The sequence below is a fragment of the Prenolepis imparis genome, unplaced genomic scaffold (assembly GCF_030444845.1).
Source record: "Prenolepis imparis isolate NDT839.2.m4 unplaced genomic scaffold, iyPreImpa1.0 SCAF_14, whole genome shotgun sequence".
Lineage (NCBI taxonomy): Eukaryota > Metazoa > Arthropoda > Insecta > Hymenoptera > Formicidae > Prenolepis > Prenolepis imparis.
The window spans coordinates 4,787,328-4,807,376 of record NW_028141172.1 but is presented as its reverse complement, the minus strand read 5'-3'; the positions used below and the strand labels follow the sequence as shown (position 1 = coordinate 4,807,376).

Genomic DNA, 20,049 nt, shown 5'->3' with positions numbered 1-20,049 from the left:
ATAAAAAAAATGTACAAAATTTTTTAAAAAAATATTTATATCAGATAAAATTAATTTCATAAAAATGTGATAATATGATGTAAATAATATGTTATAATATTTTAAACTCGAATATTTTATGACAGAAATCAGCTTATAAGTGTCAAAAAGAATTATGACATTATTTAAAACATATATTATTATTTTAATTTTTATAACATATTATTAGTTTAAAATTTAAATAAATCGTTAATTTGCTAATTAAAATTTAAAATAATAATAGTAATAAAAATAATAATAGGTTATAAAAATTAAAATAGTAACATATGTTGTAAATAATATGTTATAATGCCTTAGCTGCGATTAATATTTTTTGACAGAAATCAGCTGATAGTTTTCTAAAATAACAATCGAATTTTAAGTAGTATAATATATTATTTAATACATATTATTATTTTAATTTTTATAACATATTATTATTTTAAAATTTAATTAACAAATTTTCGCTTAATTAATATTTTTTGACAGAAATCAGCTGATTAAAGTGTTAATTTGCTTATTAATTTTTTAAATAATATGTTATAATATTTTTGACAGTTATCAGCTGATTTCTATCAAAAAATATTAATCAAGAAGAAGGTATTATAACATATTATTTACAACATAATACTATTTTAATTATATTACTATTAAATATATTACTATTTTTACCATATTATTATTTTAAAATTTAATTATCAAATTAATGCTTTAATCAGCTGATTTCTGTGAAAAAATATTAATCAAGTTTATACAAACTTTATTTTATTTTATTTTAAATATTCTTTTTGACAAAAAATCGAAGAATGGCGCGCGCGTAGCGCGCGATTGTGTTGTTCTAGTAACTAGTATATAAAATCGAAGAATGCGCGTAGCGCGCACTTGTTTTTTTCCGGTGTTTAAAAAAAGACGTGTCATAACTTGAAGTTATGATAATTAAATCGCGACATTAAACAATCAAAAAAATTAATCATTGCACCTAATAATTAAAACTTGTTAAAAAAGATGAAGAAAGAAAGAGCGCATTTAAATATATGAGAAAACATGAATAAAATAATTCTCACTTCGATAATAGAAAATATTTAAAAAAGACTATAGAAATTATCTTTTTTTTTTAAATTGAAATATTCATCCTAATTAATTGTGTGTTTATTCATTTTGAGGTAACGGATAGTAACTATCTACAATCTACAGTCTACAATCTACATTCTAAATCTACATCTCTACAATCAAATATTTATGAAACCGTTACCTCGTAATAAAATAATAGTTTATCACTTACCAATCGATGTTCAACAGCAGAGGAGATAACTGCATCGAAGCTACGTTGATCTGTAACATACAAATAGAATATAAATTATAACAGCGTTTTAAATAATTATTATCTAATTAGTATTTTAATATCTAATTAGTATTTTACACATTAAATTTTATATTCGATGCGTACAATAATCAGTAGATAGGTATGTATAATTGAATAATTTTATAAATTTTGTAAAGATTATTTTTTTAAATATAAAAAACTTTTATAATATTTATACATATAGAGTTATTTCTCTCTAATTTTCCTTTATTTAAATTATTCAATATATAAATAGAATTATATAATATCTATGCGTAAAAAAATACGTGATTTATAACAAGTCAAATATTATACATATACATCATATTATATAAATATTATATAAATAATAAACACTCACCACAAAGTTGCTCCGCCGGTGCCTGATGCCTCCTAGTCCTGCTCCTCCTCTCAGGTCAGATTGATCAGGATTGTCCAATAATTCAAGTCAAAGTCTGCTGATTGATGATAACGCGCGATACTTTGAACGACACTCCCGCACTTAAACGCGCGATACTTTGAACGACACTCCCGCACTTGAACGCGCGACACTACCGTCCGATTGTGTCTTATTGTTAGACCGTCGTGTTGCCGATCATATCGCTCAATTTTATGGCGATGTCAAGCACACCATATGTGCTTCATTAGTAATAACTGTCATTTCTTAATAATTATTATTCTATAATATCGATAACACCCCCCTTTAATGAAAATTATAATAAATTAATATTATATATAAAAGGAATTTTGTACGTTCTTTGTTATGAATCCGCGAAAATTCGATAATCAATTTTAATATATTCGCGGTTTACAGTTTATTTCCGAATTACACGATAGCGCAATCGATGAATCACAAAAGTAAAAAAAAAATAAAATAAAATAACATAATTCGTACTAAAAATTTTAAGATATTATCATGAATTTTTCTGCAAATTTTATATCACTATTACTTTTTCTTTTAGTCCAAAATTATTATATATTCTCAAAATATCCGCAAAATATCTGATATGTTATATATTTTAAAATATAACTTTATTTTAACTAATGTAAACTCAAATGATCAATCAACATAAATGAATGGATTACAAAATATATAATATAAAATCTGTACATTATAATAATAAGTAATTATAATTATTTAATCATTTAAAATTTATAATCACACATACAATTAATATAATTGTTAGTATGTTCTTTTAAAATAAATTAGATTGAATATATTATGTATTACTATATAAAATGTTTCTTTTCCTTTTCTTAAACTGTAATTCTTAAACTGTATTCATAATCTTTATTATACTTTTAATCTTTAATAACCCATTCATTTTAAGGTAACGGAACTATCTACAAAATCTACAGTCTATACACAAGTTACAATCTAGATCTACACATTTCCACACAATCTAATCTCTACAAAACCGTTACCTTTGTAATAAAATAATTTTTCACTCACCGGTCGATGCACAATAGCGGAGTTAACTGCATTGAAGCTACGTTGATCTGTAACATATAAATAAAATTCAAATTATAGAACTGCTCAAAATAATTAATACTTAAAAAAATTATTATTTTGTATGCATTAAATTTTATATTCGATGCATACAAATAATAAACAGCAATATAATTAAAAAATTTTATAAATTTTTATTTAATAATAATTGAATTAATAATAAATACTTACACAATAGTTGCTCCGCTGGTGCCCGACGTCTCTCCCAGACCTCCTCCTCCTCTCAGATTGTCAAGATCATCAGTCGTCAGTTACGTTGATCTGTAACATACAATTAGAATTCAAATTGTAGTAGCGCCAAAAATAATTAATATTTTAGAAAATTATTACTGTACGCATTGGATTTTATTTTCCATGCCTACAATAGAGAGCAAGTAGAAATATAGTTGAATAATTTTATAAATTTTTATTTAATTTATAATTTTTATTTAATTTACAATTATTAAATTTTTATTTAATTTATAATTATTTTTTATTTGATTTATAATAATTTTATTATTTTATTTTATTTTATTTTATAAATTTTTATTTAGTAATTGAACTAAATAAAGTCAATAAATACTCACTCCATGATTGTTCGACTGGTGCCCAATGTCTCCCAGACCTCCTCCTCACAGATTATCAAGACAGTCAGTTATGTTGATCTGTAACATATAAATAAAATTCAAATTGTAGCAGCACACAAAATATATAAATATTCAGATGGGACCAATATCGTAAAAATGAAATCATTACATAATGAAGCAAGAGTCAAATTCTTAATAAAAATGCATTCAATGTCTTTCAAATAAGTAATTAAGATGATTGAAATAATCTTAGATCTCAGTTAATTAAATTATATAAATATTTAAATAGAACCAATATCGTAAAAATAAATTTATTACATAATAAAGCACGAGTCAAATTCTAAATGAAAATGCATTCAATGTCTTTCAAATATATAATTAAAATGATTAAATTGATCAAACATCTAATTTAATTAAATTATATAAATATTCAGATGGGACCAATATCGTAAAAATGAAATTATTACATAATGAAGCAAGAGTCAAATTCTTAATGAAAATGCATTCAATGTCTTTCAAATAAGTAATTAAAATGATTAAACTTTTCACACATCTCATTTAATTAAATTCCATAGAATCGTTTTCATTAGAGACTTTTTAGAAGTCATTAAAATATTCATGAGATTGTTAATACGAATGCTTATTGAAAATATATATAATGTAAAATTTAAATTTCTTTCTGAGCTAATTTAAAAAATAGATTTTTTTAACCAATGTTATATTATTGCGTTTCTTGAAAAAAAAAAAAAAAAAAAAAGAATAACTTTAAGATATTTATGAAATTTTTAATGCGAGTGTTTATCGAAAATATTATAAATTTAAATATATGTATATATATATAATGTAAATTTATTTCTGAGCTAATCTCAAAAATCAATTTATATCCTAAACAATATTATATTATTATTATGTTAGCGGTTTCTATATGCTGGCTAATATATATTTCAAATAAATGGCGATGATATAAATTCGATGATAGGTATAATTAGTTAAATAAAATCAATTTACTCACCGGTCGTTGAAACTCGGTTATATTTTCGTTGATTGTTGCGTCGCTTCGGAAAGTCGTTCCTATAAATAATATTATATTATTATTATATGAGCGATTTTCATATGCTAGCTATATATTTCAGGTAAATGACAATGATATAATCAGGTAAATAAAGTCAATTTGCTCACCAGTCGTTGAAACGCTGCCATATTCTCGTTGATTGTTGCGTCGTTTCGGAAATCGTTCGCCGAGATGCATTTCCATCGACCAGGCATTACAGATTTCGATTTCCCGCATTAAATAATACGATAGAACGATCATCCGTTACTTTGTACGGCATTCTCGACACCGATTGCACGCACTACGCACCGGATTGCATAAATAACAACGGATAAATAACGACGATATATAACCATCCGCCACTTTCGATATTCGCGATATGTAGTGAAGTAGTACGCTGTGACGTAGTACATCGTGACGTAGTGCAACACTTTGTGCGGCGCGAACTTCGCGCGGTTCGCGCGCGACACAATCATCTCTCTCTCTCTCTCTCTCTCTCTCTCTCTCTCTCTCTCTCTCTCTCTCTCTCTCTCTCTCTCTCTCTCTCTCTCTCTCTCTCTCTCTCTCTCTCTCTCTCTCTCTCTCTCTCTCTCTCTGAAAACGATAAATTATGTATTAATTAAATATCTCACATCCAAAATATAGTTTCCCCAAAGCACAAAAGCTTGAACGCGATGCGATTCGTACAAATAAATGACGCCAAATGATACATACCTCTTAATAAATAGAATGTTCAATGAGATCGATCGATTCGGAGAAAAAGCGGCTAAGCGGCGTAGCCCGGCGGATGCAGACTGTCGTAGGTTGATTAACCGTGATCGCACGAGTTAATTAATACTTCCTGCTAATTGCCCGTGGCACGATTCAATACTCCCAACATTCGTTTGTACGCGGAATTCATTCTTAACGGGAAAAACGCGTGAAAAATGCGGAGCCGATTGAGCGCGATACCGTGACTAGCGCGAGGACGCGAGGGACGAAGGACGTGACGTAGTAACTACGTAAGTCGACGATCAGCGCGCCGCGCGCCAAATTCAAAAATCATTATAGGCTGTAACTTTTGTACTTGAACCATCGTCTAAATTATTACTGTGTATTCAAATTTATATTATATACGATTCAATATTTCGATTTGGTAATCACTGTGATTGTAATTTCAAGTGTGTCATTTATACGTGTGTGTACGGAACCTGACATATATACATATTAATATCAAATTTCGAAGACTGATTAAAGATTAAACGCGATTGCATGTATTAAGTAATATTTCGATGATCGTCCATCAATATTTCTTGCAATTATGAATATCGCTTATTCAAGTTTAACATCGCGAAATAAAAGAACATAATGTGTTATGTTCGTTAGCAATTAACCAGATTGTACTTATACTTAATACCTAATTTGTAGGCTGGTATTCTGATGGTACCATCATAATGTGTAGACAATGTAATGAAAGAATAATTTTTGGCGCGATTTAAAATATTCAAAATTATAATTTTTAAATTGCGAACCCCATACGGCGCGGATTTATTTTACGTAAATCATATCAAAAAGTTTGTAGGCTGTTATGCTGATGGTACCATCATAATGGGCAGACAATGTACTATTAAAATATATGAAAGAATAATTTTTGGCGCGTCTTAAAATATTGAAAATTAAAATTTTAAACCGCGAACCCCATATGGCACGGTATCATTTTACGTATATTAGATCAAAAAGTTTGTAGGCTGTTATGCTGATGGTACCATCATAATGTGCAATCAATACACTGTTGAAATATATACACGATTAATTTTTAGCTCGTTTTAAAATATTGGAAATTAATACTTTTTTGACACGGACCCTGTGCGACGCACTCTTATTTTATGTTTATCGTATTAAAAAATTTGTACGCTGGTGTCTGCTTGGTGCCAAAAGATTCTGTAATCAATGTACTATTAAAATGTATAATCGATGAATTTTTGGCTCGTCTTAAAATATTAGAAATCGATACTTTTTTACCGCTGACCCTATGCGACGCATCCTTATTTTATGTTTATCGTATTAAAAAATGTGTACGCTGGTGTCTGCTTGGTACCAAATAATTCTGTAATCAATGTACTATTAAAATGTATAATCGATAAATTTTTGGCTCGTCTTAAAATATTAAATCGATACTTTTTTACCGCTGACCCTATGCGACGCAACCTTATTTAATGTATATAAAGTTAAAAAATTTGTACGCTGGTGTCTTTTTGGTACGTAATGATTCTGTAATCAATGTACAATTAAAATGTATAATCGATGAATTTTTGGCTCGTCTTAAAATATTAGAAATTAATACTTTTTTGACGCGGACCCTGTGCGACGCATCCTTATTTTATGTTTATCGTATTAAAAATAGTATTAAAAAATTTGTACGCTGATGTCTGCATGGTACCAAAAGATTCTGTAAACAATGTACTATTAATATGTATAATCGATGAATTTTTGGCTCGTCTTAAAATATTAGAAATCGATACTTTTTTACCGCTGACCCTATGCGACGCATCCTTAATTTATTTATAGCAAATGAAAAAGTTTGTACGCTGTTGTCTGCTTGGTGCCAAAAGATTCTGTAATCAATGTACTATTAAAATGTATAATCGATGAATTTTTGGCTCGTCTTAAAATATTAGAAATCGATACTTTTTTACCGCTGACCCTATGCGACGCATCCTTATTTTATGTTTATCGTATTAAAAAATTTGTACGCTGGTGTCTGCTTGGTACCAAATAATTCTGTAATCAATGTACTATTAAAATGTATAATCGATAAATTTTTGGCTCGTCTTAAAATATTAAATCGATACTTTTTTACCGCTGACCCTATGCGACGCAACTTTATTTAATGTATATAAAGTTAAAAAATTTGTACGCTGGTGTCTTTTTGGTACGTAATGATTCTGTAATCAATGTACAATTAAAATGTATAATCGATGAATTTTTGGCTCGTCTTAAAATATTAGAAATTAATACTTTTTTGACGCGGACCCTGTGCGACGCATCTTTATTTTGTTTATCGTATTAAAAAATTTGTACGCTGGTGTCTGCATGGTACCAAAAGATTCTGTAAACAATGTACTGTTAATATGTATAATCGATGAATTTTTGGCTCGTCTTAAAATATTAAATCGATACTTTTTTACCGCTGACCCTATGCGACGCAACCTTATTTAATGTATATAAAGTTAAAAAATTTGTACGCTGGTGTCTTTTTGGTACGTAATGATTCTGTAATCAATGTACAATTAAAATGTATAATCGATGAATTTTTGGCTCGTCTTAAAATATTAGAAATTAATACTTTTTTGACGCGGACCCTGTGCGACGCATCCTTATTTTATGTTTATCGTATTAAAAATAGTATTAAAAAATTTGTACGCTGATGTCTGCATGGTACCAAAAGATTCTGTAAACAATGTACTATTAATATGTATAATCGATGAATTTTTGGCTCGTCTTAAAATATTAGAAATCGATACTTTTTTACCGCTGACCCTATGCGACGCATCCTTAATTTATTTATAGCAAATGAAAAAGTTTGTACGCTGTTGTCTGCTTGGTGCCAAAAGATTCTGTAATCAATGTACTATTAAAATGTATAATCGATGAATTTTTGGCTCGTCTTAAAATATTAGAAATCGATACTTTTTTACCGCTGACCCTATGCGACGCATCCTTATTTTATGTTTATCGTATTAAAAAATTTGTACGCTGGTGTCTGCTTGGTACCAAATAATTCTGTAATCAATGTACTATTAAAATGTATAATCGATAAATTTTTGGCTCGTCTTAAAATATTAAATCGATACTTTTTTACCGCTGACCCTATGCGACGCAACTTTATTTAATGTATATAAAGTTAAAAAATTTGTACGCTGGTGTCTTTTTGGTACGTAATGATTCTGTAATCAATGTACAATTAAAATGTATAATCGATGAATTTTTGGCTCGTCTTAAAATATTAGAAATTAATACTTTTTTGACGCGGACCCTGTGCGACGCATCTTTATTTTGTTTATCGTATTAAAAAATTTGTACGCTGGTGTCTGCATGGTACCAAAAGATTCTGTAAACACTGTACTGTTAATATGTATAATCGATGAATTTTTGGCTCGTCTTAAAATATTAAATCGATACTTTTTTACCGCTGACCCTATGCGACGCAACCTTATTTAATGTATATAAAGTTAAAAAATTTGTACGCTGGTGTCTTTTTGGTACGTAATGATTCTGTAATCAATGTACAATTAAAATGTATAATCGATGAATTTTTGGCTCGTCTTAAAATATTAGAAATTAATACTTTTTTGACGCGGACCCTGTGCGACGCATCCTTATTTTATGTTTATCGTATTAAAAATAGTATTAAAAAATTTGTACGCTGATGTCTGCATGGTACCAAAAGATTCTGTAAACAATGTACTATTAATATGTATAATCGATGAATTTTTGGCTCGTCTTAAAATATTAGAAATCGATACTTTTTTACCGCTGACCCTATGCGACGCATCCTTAATTTATTTATAGCAAATGAAAAAGTTTGTACGCTGTTGTCTGCTTGGTGCCAAAAGATTCTGTAATCAATGTACTATTAAAATGTATAATCGATGAATTTTTGGCTCGTCTTAAAATATTAGAAATCGATACTTTTTTACCGCTGACCCTATGCGACGCATCCTTATTTTATGTTTATCGTATTAAAAAATTTGTACGCTGGTGTCTGCTTGGTACCAAATAATTCTGTAATCAATGTACTATTAAAATGTATAATCGATAAATTTTTGGCTCGTCTTAAAATATTAAATCGATACTTTTTTACCGCTGACCCTATGCGACGCAACTTTATTTAATGTATATAAAGTTAAAAAATTTGTACGCTGGTGTCTTTTTGGTACGTAATGATTCTGTAATCAATGTACAATTAAAATGTATAATCGATGAATTTTTGGCTCGTCTTAAAATATTAGAAATTAATACTTTTTTGACGCGGACCCTGTGCGACGCATCTTTATTTTGTTTATCGTATTAAAAAATTTGTACGCTGGTGTCTGCATGGTACCAAAAGATTCTGTAAACAATGTACTGTTAATATGTATAATCGATGAATTTTTGGCTCGTCTTAAAATATTAGAAATCGATACTTTTTTACCGCTGACCCTATGCGACGCATCCTTAATTTATTTATAGCAAATGAAAAAGTTTGTACGCTGTTGTCTGCTTGGTACCAAAAGATTCTGTAATCAATGTACAATTAAAAAGTATAATCGATGAATTTTTGGCTCGTCAAAGAATATTAGAAATCGATACATTTTTGACGCTGACCCTGTGCGACGCATCATATTTTATGTTTATCGTATTAAAAAATTTGTACGCTGGTGTCTGCTTGGTACCAAATGATTCTGTAATCAATGTACTATTAAAATGTATAATCGATAAATTTTTGGCTCGTCTTAAAATATTAAATCGATACTTTTTTACCGCTGACCCTATGCGACGCAACCTTATTTAATGTATATAAAGTTAAAAAATTTGTACGCTGGTGTCTGTTTGGTACCAAATGATTCTGTAATCAATGTACAATTAAAATGTATAATCGACGAATTTTTGGCTCGTCTTAAAATATTAGAATTTAATACTTTTTTGACGCGGACCCTGTGCGACGCATCCTCATTTTATGTTTATCGTATTAAAAAATTTGTACGCTGGTGTCTGCATGGTACCAAAAGATTCTGTAAACAATGTACTATTAATATGTATAATCGATGAATTTTTGGCTCGTCTTAAAATATTAGAAATCGATACATTTTTGACGCGGACCCTGTGCGACGCATCCTTATTTTATGTTTATCGTATTAAAAAATTTGTACGCTGGTGTCTGCATGGTACCAAAAGATTCTGTAAACAATGTACTATTAATATGTATAATCGATTAATTTTTGGCTCGTCTTAAAATATTAGAAATTAATACTCTTTTGACGCGGAACCTGTGCGACGCATCCTTATTTTATGTTTATCGTATTAAAAAATTTGTACGCTGGTGTCTGCATGGTACCAAAAGATTCTGTAATCAATGTACTATTAAAATGTATAATCGATGAATTTTTGGCTCGTCTTAAAATATTGGAAATCGATACTTTTTACCGCTGACCCTATGCGACGCAACCTTATTTAATGTATATAAAGTTAAAAAATTTGTACGCTGGTGTCTTTTTGGTACGTAATGATTCTGTAATCAATGTACAATTAAAATGTATAATCGATGAATTTTTGGCTCGTCTTAAAATATTAGAAATTAATACTTTTTTGACGCGGACCCTGTGCGACGCATCCTTATTTTATGTTTATCGTATTAAAAAATTTGTACGCTGATGTCTGCTTGGTACCAAATGATTCTGTAATAAATGTACTATTAAAATGTATAATCGATAAATTTTTGGCTCGCCTTAAAATATTAAATCGATACTTTTTTACCGCTGACCCTATGCGACGCAACCTTATTTAATGTATATAAAGTTAAAAAATTTGTACGCTGGTGTCTTTTTGGTACGTAATGATTCTGTAATCAATGTACAATTAAAATGTATAATCGATGAATTTTTGGCTCGTCTTAAAATATTAGAAATTAATACTTTTTTGACGCGGACCCTGTGCGACGCATCCTTATTTTATGTTTATCGTATTAAAAAATTTGTACGCTGATGTCTGCTTGGTACCAAATGATTCTGTAATAAATGTACTATTAAAATGTATAATCGATAAATTTTTGGCTCGTCTTAAAATATTAAATCGATACTTTTTTACCGCTGACCCTATGCGACGCAACCTTATTTAATGTATATAAAGTTAAAAAATTTGTACGCTGGTGTCTGTTTGGTACCAAATGATTCTGTAATCAATGTACAATTAAAATGTATAATCGACGAATTTTTGGCTCGTCTTAAAATATTAGAATTTAATACTTTTTTGACGCGGACCCTGTGCGACGCATCCTCATTTTATGTTTATCGTATTAAAAAATTTGTACGCTGGTGTCTGCATGGTACCAAAAGATTCTGTAAACAATGTACTATTAATATGTATAATCGATGAATTTTTGGCTCGTCTTAAAATATTAGAAATCGATACATTTTTGACGCAGAACCTGTGCGACGCATCCTTATTTTATGATTATCGTATTAAAAAATTTGTACGCTGGTGTCTGCATGGTACCAAAAGATTCTGTAATCAATGTACTATTAAAATGTATAATCGATGAATTTTTGGCTCGTCTTAAAATATTGGAAATCGATACTTTTTACCGCTGACCCTATGCGACGCAACCTTATTTAATGTATATAAAGTTAAAAAATTTGTACGCTGGTGTCTTTTTGGTACGTAATGATTCTGTAATCAATGTACAATTAAAATGTATAATCGATGAATTTTTGGCTCGTCTTAAAATATTAGAAATGAATACTTTTTTGACGCGGACCCTGTGCGACGCATCCTTATTTTATGTTTATCGTATTAAAAAATTTGTACGCTGATGTCTGCATGGTACCAAAAGATTCTGTAAACAATGTACTATTAATATGTATAATCGATGAATTTTTGGCTCGTCTTAAAATATTAGAAATCGATACTTTTTTACCGCTGACCCTATGCGACGCATCCTTATTTTATGTTTATCGTATTAAAAAATTTGTACGCTGGTGTCTGCATGGTACCAAAAGATTCTGTAATCAATGTACAATTAAAAAGTATAATCGATGAATTTTTGGCTCGTCAAAGAATATTAGAAATCGATACTTTTTTGACGCTGACCCTGTGCGACGCATCATATTTTATGTTTATCGTATTAAAAAATTTGTACGCTGGTGTCTGCTTGGTACCAAATGATTCTGTAATCAATGTACTATTAAAATGTATAATCGATAAATTTTTGGCTCGTCTTAAAATATTAAATCGATACTTTTTTACCGCTGACCCTATGCGACGCAACCTTATTTAATGTATATAAAGTTAAAAAATTTGTACGCTGGTGTCTTTTTGGTACGTAATGATTCTGTAATCAATGTACAATTAAAATGTATAATCGATGAATTTTTGGCTCGTCTTAAAATATTAGAATTTAATACTTTTTTGACGCGGACCCTGTGCGACGCATCCTCATTTTATGTTTATCGTATTAAAAAATTTGTACGCTGGTGTCTGCATGGTACCAAAAGATTCTGTAAACAATGTACTATTAATATGTATAATCGATGAATTTTTGGCTCGTCTTAAAATATTAGAAATTAATACTTTTTTGACGCGGACCCTGTGCGACGCATCCTTATTTTATGTTTATCGTATTAAAAAATTTGTACGCTGGTGTCTGCATGGTACCAAAAGATTCTGTAAACAATGTACTATTAATATGTATAATCGATGAATTTTTGGCTCGTCTTAAAATATTAGAAATCGATACATTTTTGACGCGGACCCTGTGCGACGCATCCTTATTTTATGTTTATCGTATTAAAAAATTTGTACGCTGGTTACTGCATGGTACCAAAAGATTCTGTAAACAATGTACTATTAAAATGTATAATCGATGAATTTTTGGCTCGTCTTAAAATATTAGAAATTAATACTCTTTTGACGCGGACCCTGTGCGACGCATCCTTAATTTATGTATAGCAAATGAAAAAGTTTGTACGCTGTTGTCTGCTTGGTACCAAAAGATTCTGTAATCAATGTACTATTAAAATGTATAATCGATGAATTTTTGGCTCGTCTTAAAATATTAGATATTAATACTCTTTTGACGCGGACCCTGTGCGACGCATCCTTATTATATGTTTATCGTATTAAAAAATTTGTACGCTGGTGTCTGCATGATACCAAAAGATTCTGTAAACAATGTACTATTAATATGTATAATCGATGAATTTTTGGCTCGTCTTAAAATATTAGAATTCGATACTTTTTTACCGCTGACCCTATGCGACTCATCCTTAATTTATGTATAGCAAATGAAAAAGTTTGTACGCTGTTGTCTGCTTGGTACCAAAAGATTCTGTAATCAATGTACTATTAAAATGTATAATCGATGAATTTTTGGCTCGTCTTAAAATATTAGAAATTAATACTCTTTTGACGCGGAACCCTGTGCGACGCATCCTTATTTTATGTTTATCGTATTAAAAAATTTGTACGCTGGTGTCTGCATGGTACCAAAAGATTCTGTAAACAATGTACTATTAATATGTATAATCGATGAATTTTTGGCTCGTCTTAAAATATTAGAAATCGATACTTTTTTACCGCTGACCCTATGCGACGCATCCTTAATTTATTTATAGCAAATGAAAAAGTTTGTACGCTGTTGTCTGCTTGGTGCCAAAAGATTCTGTAATCAATGTACAATTAAAAAGTATAATCGATGAATTTTTGGCTCGTCAAAGAATATTAGAAATCGATACTTTTTTGACGCTGACCCTGTGCGACGCATCATATTTTATGTTTATCGTATTAAAAAATTTGTACGCTGGTGTCTGCTTGATACCAAATGATTCTGTAATCAATGTACTATTAAAATGTATAATCGATAAATTTTTGGCTCGTCTTAAAATATTAAATCGATACTTTTTTACCGCTGACCCTATGCGACGCAACCTTATTTAATGTATATAAAGTTAAAAAATTTGTACGCTGGTGTCTTTTTGGTACGTAATGATTCTGTAATCAATGTACAATTAAAATGTATAATCGATGAATTTTTGGCTCGTCTTAAAATATTAGAATTTAATACTTTTTTGACGCGGACCCTGTGCGACGCATCCTCATTTTATGTTTATCGTATTAACAAATTTGTACGCTGGTGTCTGCATGGTACCAAAAGATTCTGTAAACAATGTACTATTAATATGTATAATCGATGAATTTTTGGCTCGTCTTAAAATATTAGAAATCGATACATTTTTGACGCGGACCCTGTGCGACGCATCCTTATTTTATGTTTATCGTATTAAAAAATTTGTACGCTCGTGTCTGCATGGTACCAAAAGATTCTGTAAACAATGTACTATTAATATGTATAATCGATTAATTTTTGGCTCGTCTTAAAATATTAGAAATTAATACTCTTTTGACGCGGACTCTGTGCGACGCATCCTTATTTTATGTTTATCGTATTAAAAAATTTGTACGCTGGTGTCTGCATGGTACCAAAAGATTCTGTAATCAATGTACTATTAAAATGTATAATCGATGAATTTTTGGCTCGTCTTAAAATATTGGAAATCGATACTTTTTACCGCTGACCCTATGCGACGCAACATTATTTTATGTATATCAAGTTAAAAAATTTGTACGCTGGTGTCTGTTTGGTACCAAATGATTCTGTAATCAATGTACAATTAAAATGTATAATCGATGAATTTTTGGCTCGTCTTAAAATATTAGAAATTAATACTTTTTTGACGCGGACCCTGTGCGACGCATCCTTAATTTATGTATAGCAAATGAAAAAGTTTGTACGCTGTTGTCTGCTTGGTACCAAAAGATTCTGTAATCAATGTACTATTAAAATGTATAATCGATGAATTTTTGGCTCGTCTTAAAATATTAGAAATTACTACTCTTTTGACGCGGACCCTGTGCGACGCATCCTTATTTTATGTTTATCGTATTAAAAAATTTGTACGCTGGTGTCTGCATGGTACCAAAAGATTCTGTAAACAATGTACTATTAATATGTATAATCGATGAATTTTTGGCTCGTCTTAAAATATTAGAATTCGATACTTTTTTACCGCTGACCCTATGCGACTCATCCTTAATTTATGTATAGCAAATGAAAAAGTTTGTACGCTGTTGTCTGCTTGGTACCAAAAGATTCTGTAATCAATGTACTATTAAAATGTATAATCGATGAATTTTTGGCTCGTCTTAAAATATTAGAAATTAATACTCTTTTGACGCGGACCCTGTGCGACGCATCCTTATTTTATGTTTATCGTATTAAAAAATTTGTACGCTGATGTCTGCATGGTACCAAAAGATTCTGTAAACAATATACTATTAATATGTATAATCGATGAATTTTTGGCTCGTCTTAAAATATTAGAAATCGATACTTTTTTACCGCTGACCCTATGCGACGCATCCTTAATTTATTTATAGCAAATGAAAAAGTTTGTACGCTGTTGTCTGCTTGGTGCCAAAAGATTCTGTAATCAATGTACAATTAAAAAGTATAATCGATGAATTTTTGGCTCGTCAAAGAATATTAGAAATCGATACTTTTTTGACGCTGACCCTGTGCGACGCATCATATTTTATGTTTATCGTATTAAAAAATTTGTACGCTGGTGTCTGCTTGATACCAAATGATTCTGTAATCAATGTACTATTAAAATGTATAATCGATAAATTTTTGGCTCGTCTTAAAATATTAAATCGATACTTTTTTACCGCTGACCCTATGCGACGCAACCTTATTTAATGTATATAAAGTTAAAAAATTTGTACGCTGGTGTCTTTTTGGTACGTAATGATTCTGTAATCAATGTACAATTAAAATGTATAATCGATGAATTTTTGGCTCGTCTTAAAATATTAGAATTTAATACTTTTTTGACGCGGACCCTGTGCGACGCATCCTCATTTTATGTTTATCGTATTAAAAAATTTGTACGCTGGTGTCTGCATGGTACCAAAAGATTCTGTAAACAATGTACTATTAATATGTATAATCGATGAATTTTTGGCTCGTCTTAAAATATTAGAAATCGATTCATTTTTGACGCGGACCCTGTGCGACGCATCCTTATTTTATGTTTATCGTATTAAAAAATTTGTACGCTCGTGTCTGCATGGTACCAAAAGATTCTGTAAACAATGTACTATTAATATGTATAATCGATTAATTTTTGGCTCGTCTTAAAATATTAGAAATTAATACTCTTTTGACGCGGACCCTGTGCGACGCATCCTTATTTTATGTTTATCGTATTAAAAAATTTGTACGCTGGTGTCTGCATGGTACCAAAAGATTCTGTAATCAATGTACTATTAAAATGTATAATCGATGAATTTTTGGCTCGTCTTAAAATATTGGAAATCGATACTTTTTACCGCTGACCCTATGCGACGCAACATTATTTTATGTATATCAAGTTAAAAAATTTGTACGCTGGTGTCTGTTTGGTACCAAATGATTCTGTAATCAATGTACAATTAAAATGTATAATCGATGAATTTTTGGCTCGTCTTAAAATATTGGAAATTAATACTTTTTTGACGCGGACCCTGTGCGACGCATCCTTATTTTATGTTTATCGTATTAAAAAATTTGTACGCTGGTGTCTGCATGGTACCAAAAGATTCTGTAAACAATGTACTATTAATATGTATAATCGATGAATTTTTGGCTCGTCTTAAAATATTAGAAATCGATACATTTTTGACGCGGACCCTGTGCGACGCATCCTTATTTTATGTTTATCGTATTAAAAAATTTGTACGCTGGTTACTGCATGGTACCAAAAGATTCTGTAAACAATGTACTATTAATATGTATAATCGATGAATTTTTGGCTCGTCTTAAAATATTAGAAATTAATACTTTTTTGACGCGGACCCTGTGCGACGCAATATTTTTTATGTTTATCGTATTAAAAAATTTGTACGCCGGTGTCTGCATGGTACCAAAAGATTCTGTAAACAATGTACTATTAATATGTATAATCGATTAATTTTTGGCTCGTCTTAAAATATTAGAAATCGATACTTTTTTACCGCTGACCCTATGCGACTCATCCTTAATTTATGTATAGCAAATGAAAAAGTTTGTACGCTGTTGTCTGCTTGGTACCAAAAGATTCTGTAATCAATGTACTATTAAAATGTATAATCGATGAATTTTTGGCTCGTCTTAAAATATTAGAAATTAATACTCTTTTGACGCGGACCCTGTGCGACGCATCCTTAATTTATGTATAGCAAATGAAAAAGTTTGTACGCTGTTGTCTGCTTGGTACCAAAAGATTCTGTAATCAATGTACTATTAAAATGTATAATCGATGAATTTTTGGCTCGTCTTAAAATATTAGAAATTAATACTCTTTTGACGCGGACCCTGTGCGACGCATCCTTATTTTATGTTTATCGTATTAAAAAATTTGTACGCTGGTGTCTGCATGGTACCAAAAGATTCTGTAAACAATGTACTATTAATATGTATAATCGATGAATTTTTGGCTCGTCTTAAAATATTAGAATTCGATACTTTTTTACCGCTGACCCTATGCGACTCATCCTTAATTTATGTATAGCAAATGAAAAAGTTTGTACGCTGTTGTCTGCTTGGTACCAAAAGATTCTGTAATCAATGTACTATTAAAATGTATAATCGATGAATTTTTGGCTCGTCTTAAAATATTAGAAATTAATACTCTTTTGACGCGGACCCTGTGCGACGCATCCTTATTTTATGTTTATCGTATTAAAAAATTTGTACGCTGGTGTCTGCATGGTACCAAAAGATTCTGTAAACAATGTACTATTAATATGTATAATCGATGAATTTTTGGCTCGTCTTAAAATATTAGAATTCGATACTTTTTTACCGCTGACCCTATGCGACGCATCCTTAATTTATTTATAGCAAATGAAAAAGTTTGTACGCTGTTGTCTGCTTGGTGCCAAAAGATTCTGTAATCAATGTACAATTAAAAAGTATAATCGATGAATTTTTGGCTCGTCAAAGAATATTAGAAATCGATACTTTTTTGACGCTGACCCTGTGCGACGCATCATATTTTATGTTTATCGTATTAAAAAATTTGTACGCTGGTGTCTGCTTGATACCAAATGATTCTGTAATCAATGTACTATTAAAATGTATAATCGATAAATTTTTGGCTCGTCTTAAAATATTAAATCGATACTTTTTTACCGCTGACCCTATGCGACGCAACCTTATTTAATGTATATAAAGTTAAAAAATTTGTACGCTGGTGTCTTTTTGGTACGTAATGATTCTGTAATCAATGTACAATTAAAATGTATAATCGATGAATTTTTGGCTCGTCTTAAAATATTAGAATTTAATACTTTTTTGACGCGGACCCTGTGCGACGCATCCTCATTTTATGTTTATCGTATTAAAAAATTTGTACGCTGGTGTCTGCATGGTACCAAAAGATTCTGTAAACAATGTACTATTAATATGTATAATCGATGAATTTTTGGCTCGTCTTAAAATATTAGAAATCGATACATTTTTGACGCGGACCCTGTGCGACGCATCCTTATTTTATGTTTATCGTATTAAAAAATTTGTACGCTCGTGTCTGCATGGTACCAAAAGATTCTGTAAACAATGTACTATTAATATGTATAATCGATTAATTTTTGGCTCGTCTTAAAATATTAGAAATTAATACTCTTTTGACGCGGACCCTGTGCGACGCATCCTTATTTTATGTTTATCGTATTAAAAAATTTGTACGCTGGTGTCTGCATGGTACCAAAAGATTCTGTAATCAATGTACTATTAAAATGTATAATCGATGAATTTTTGGCTCGTCTTAAAATATTGGAAATTAATACTTTTTTGACGCGGACCCTGTGCGACGCATCCTTATTTTATGTTTATCGTATTAAAAAATTTGTACGCTGGTGTCTGCATGGTACCAAAAGATTCTGTAAACAATGTACTATTAATATGTATAATCGATGAATTTTTGGCTCGTCTTAAAATATTAGAAATCGATACATTTTTGACGCGGACCCTGTGCGACGCATCCTTATTTTATGTTTATCGTATTAAAAAATTTGTACGCTGGTTACTGCATGGTACCAAAAGATTCTGTAAACAATGTACTATTAATATGTATAATCGATGAATTTTTGGCTCGTCTTAAAATATTAGAAATTAATACTTTTTTGACGCGGACCCTGTGCGACGCAATATTTTCTATGTTTATCGTATTAAAAAATTTGTACGCCGGTGTCTGCATGGTACCAAAAGATTCTGTAAACAATGTACTATTAATATGTATAATCGATTAATTTTTGGCTCGTCTTAAAATATTAGAAATCGATACTTTTTTACCGCTGACCCTATGCGACTCATCCTTAATTTATGTATAGCAAATGAAAAAGTTTGTACGCTGTTGTCTGCTTGGTACCAAAAGATTCTGTAATCAATGTACTATTAAAATGTATAATCGATGAATTTTTGGCTCGTCTTAAAATATTAGAAATTAATACTCTTTTGACGCGGACCCTGTGCGACGCATCCTTAATTTATGTATAGCAAATGAAAAAGTTTGTACGCTGTTGTCTGCTTGGTACCAAGAGATTCTGTAATCAATGTACTATTAAAATGTATAATCGATGAATTTTTGGCTCGTCTTAAAATATTAGAAATTAATACTCTTTTGACGCGGACCCTGTGCGACGCATCCTTATTTTATGTTTATCGTATTAAAAAATTTGTACGCTGGTGTCTGCATGGTACCAAAAGATTCTGTAAACAATGTACTATTAATATGTATAATCGATG

The 20,049-nt window shown here is 30.3% G+C and overlaps 1 long non-coding RNA gene across 1 annotated transcript in view; it reads right to left on the bottom strand.

Annotated features, from left to right (window-relative positions):
- LOC145945465 (uncharacterized) overlaps positions 1-5,665 on the bottom strand; it is a 122,188-nt gene extending 116,523 nt beyond the window's left edge. Inside the window, exons 1-8 of the long non-coding RNA XR_014426858.1 lie at positions 5,202-5,665; positions 4,616-5,005; positions 4,449-4,507; positions 3,437-3,514; positions 3,042-3,131; positions 2,814-2,860; positions 1,722-2,014; positions 1,301-1,350 (exon numbers count right to left, since the gene is read on the bottom strand). This is a non-coding gene — a long non-coding RNA (uncharacterized LOC145945465). The remainder of the gene's footprint in view (positions 1-1,300; positions 1,351-1,721; positions 2,015-2,813; positions 2,861-3,041; positions 3,132-3,436; positions 3,515-4,448; positions 4,508-4,615; positions 5,006-5,201) is intronic.
- Between the last annotated feature and the right edge of the window lie 14,384 nt (positions 5,666-20,049).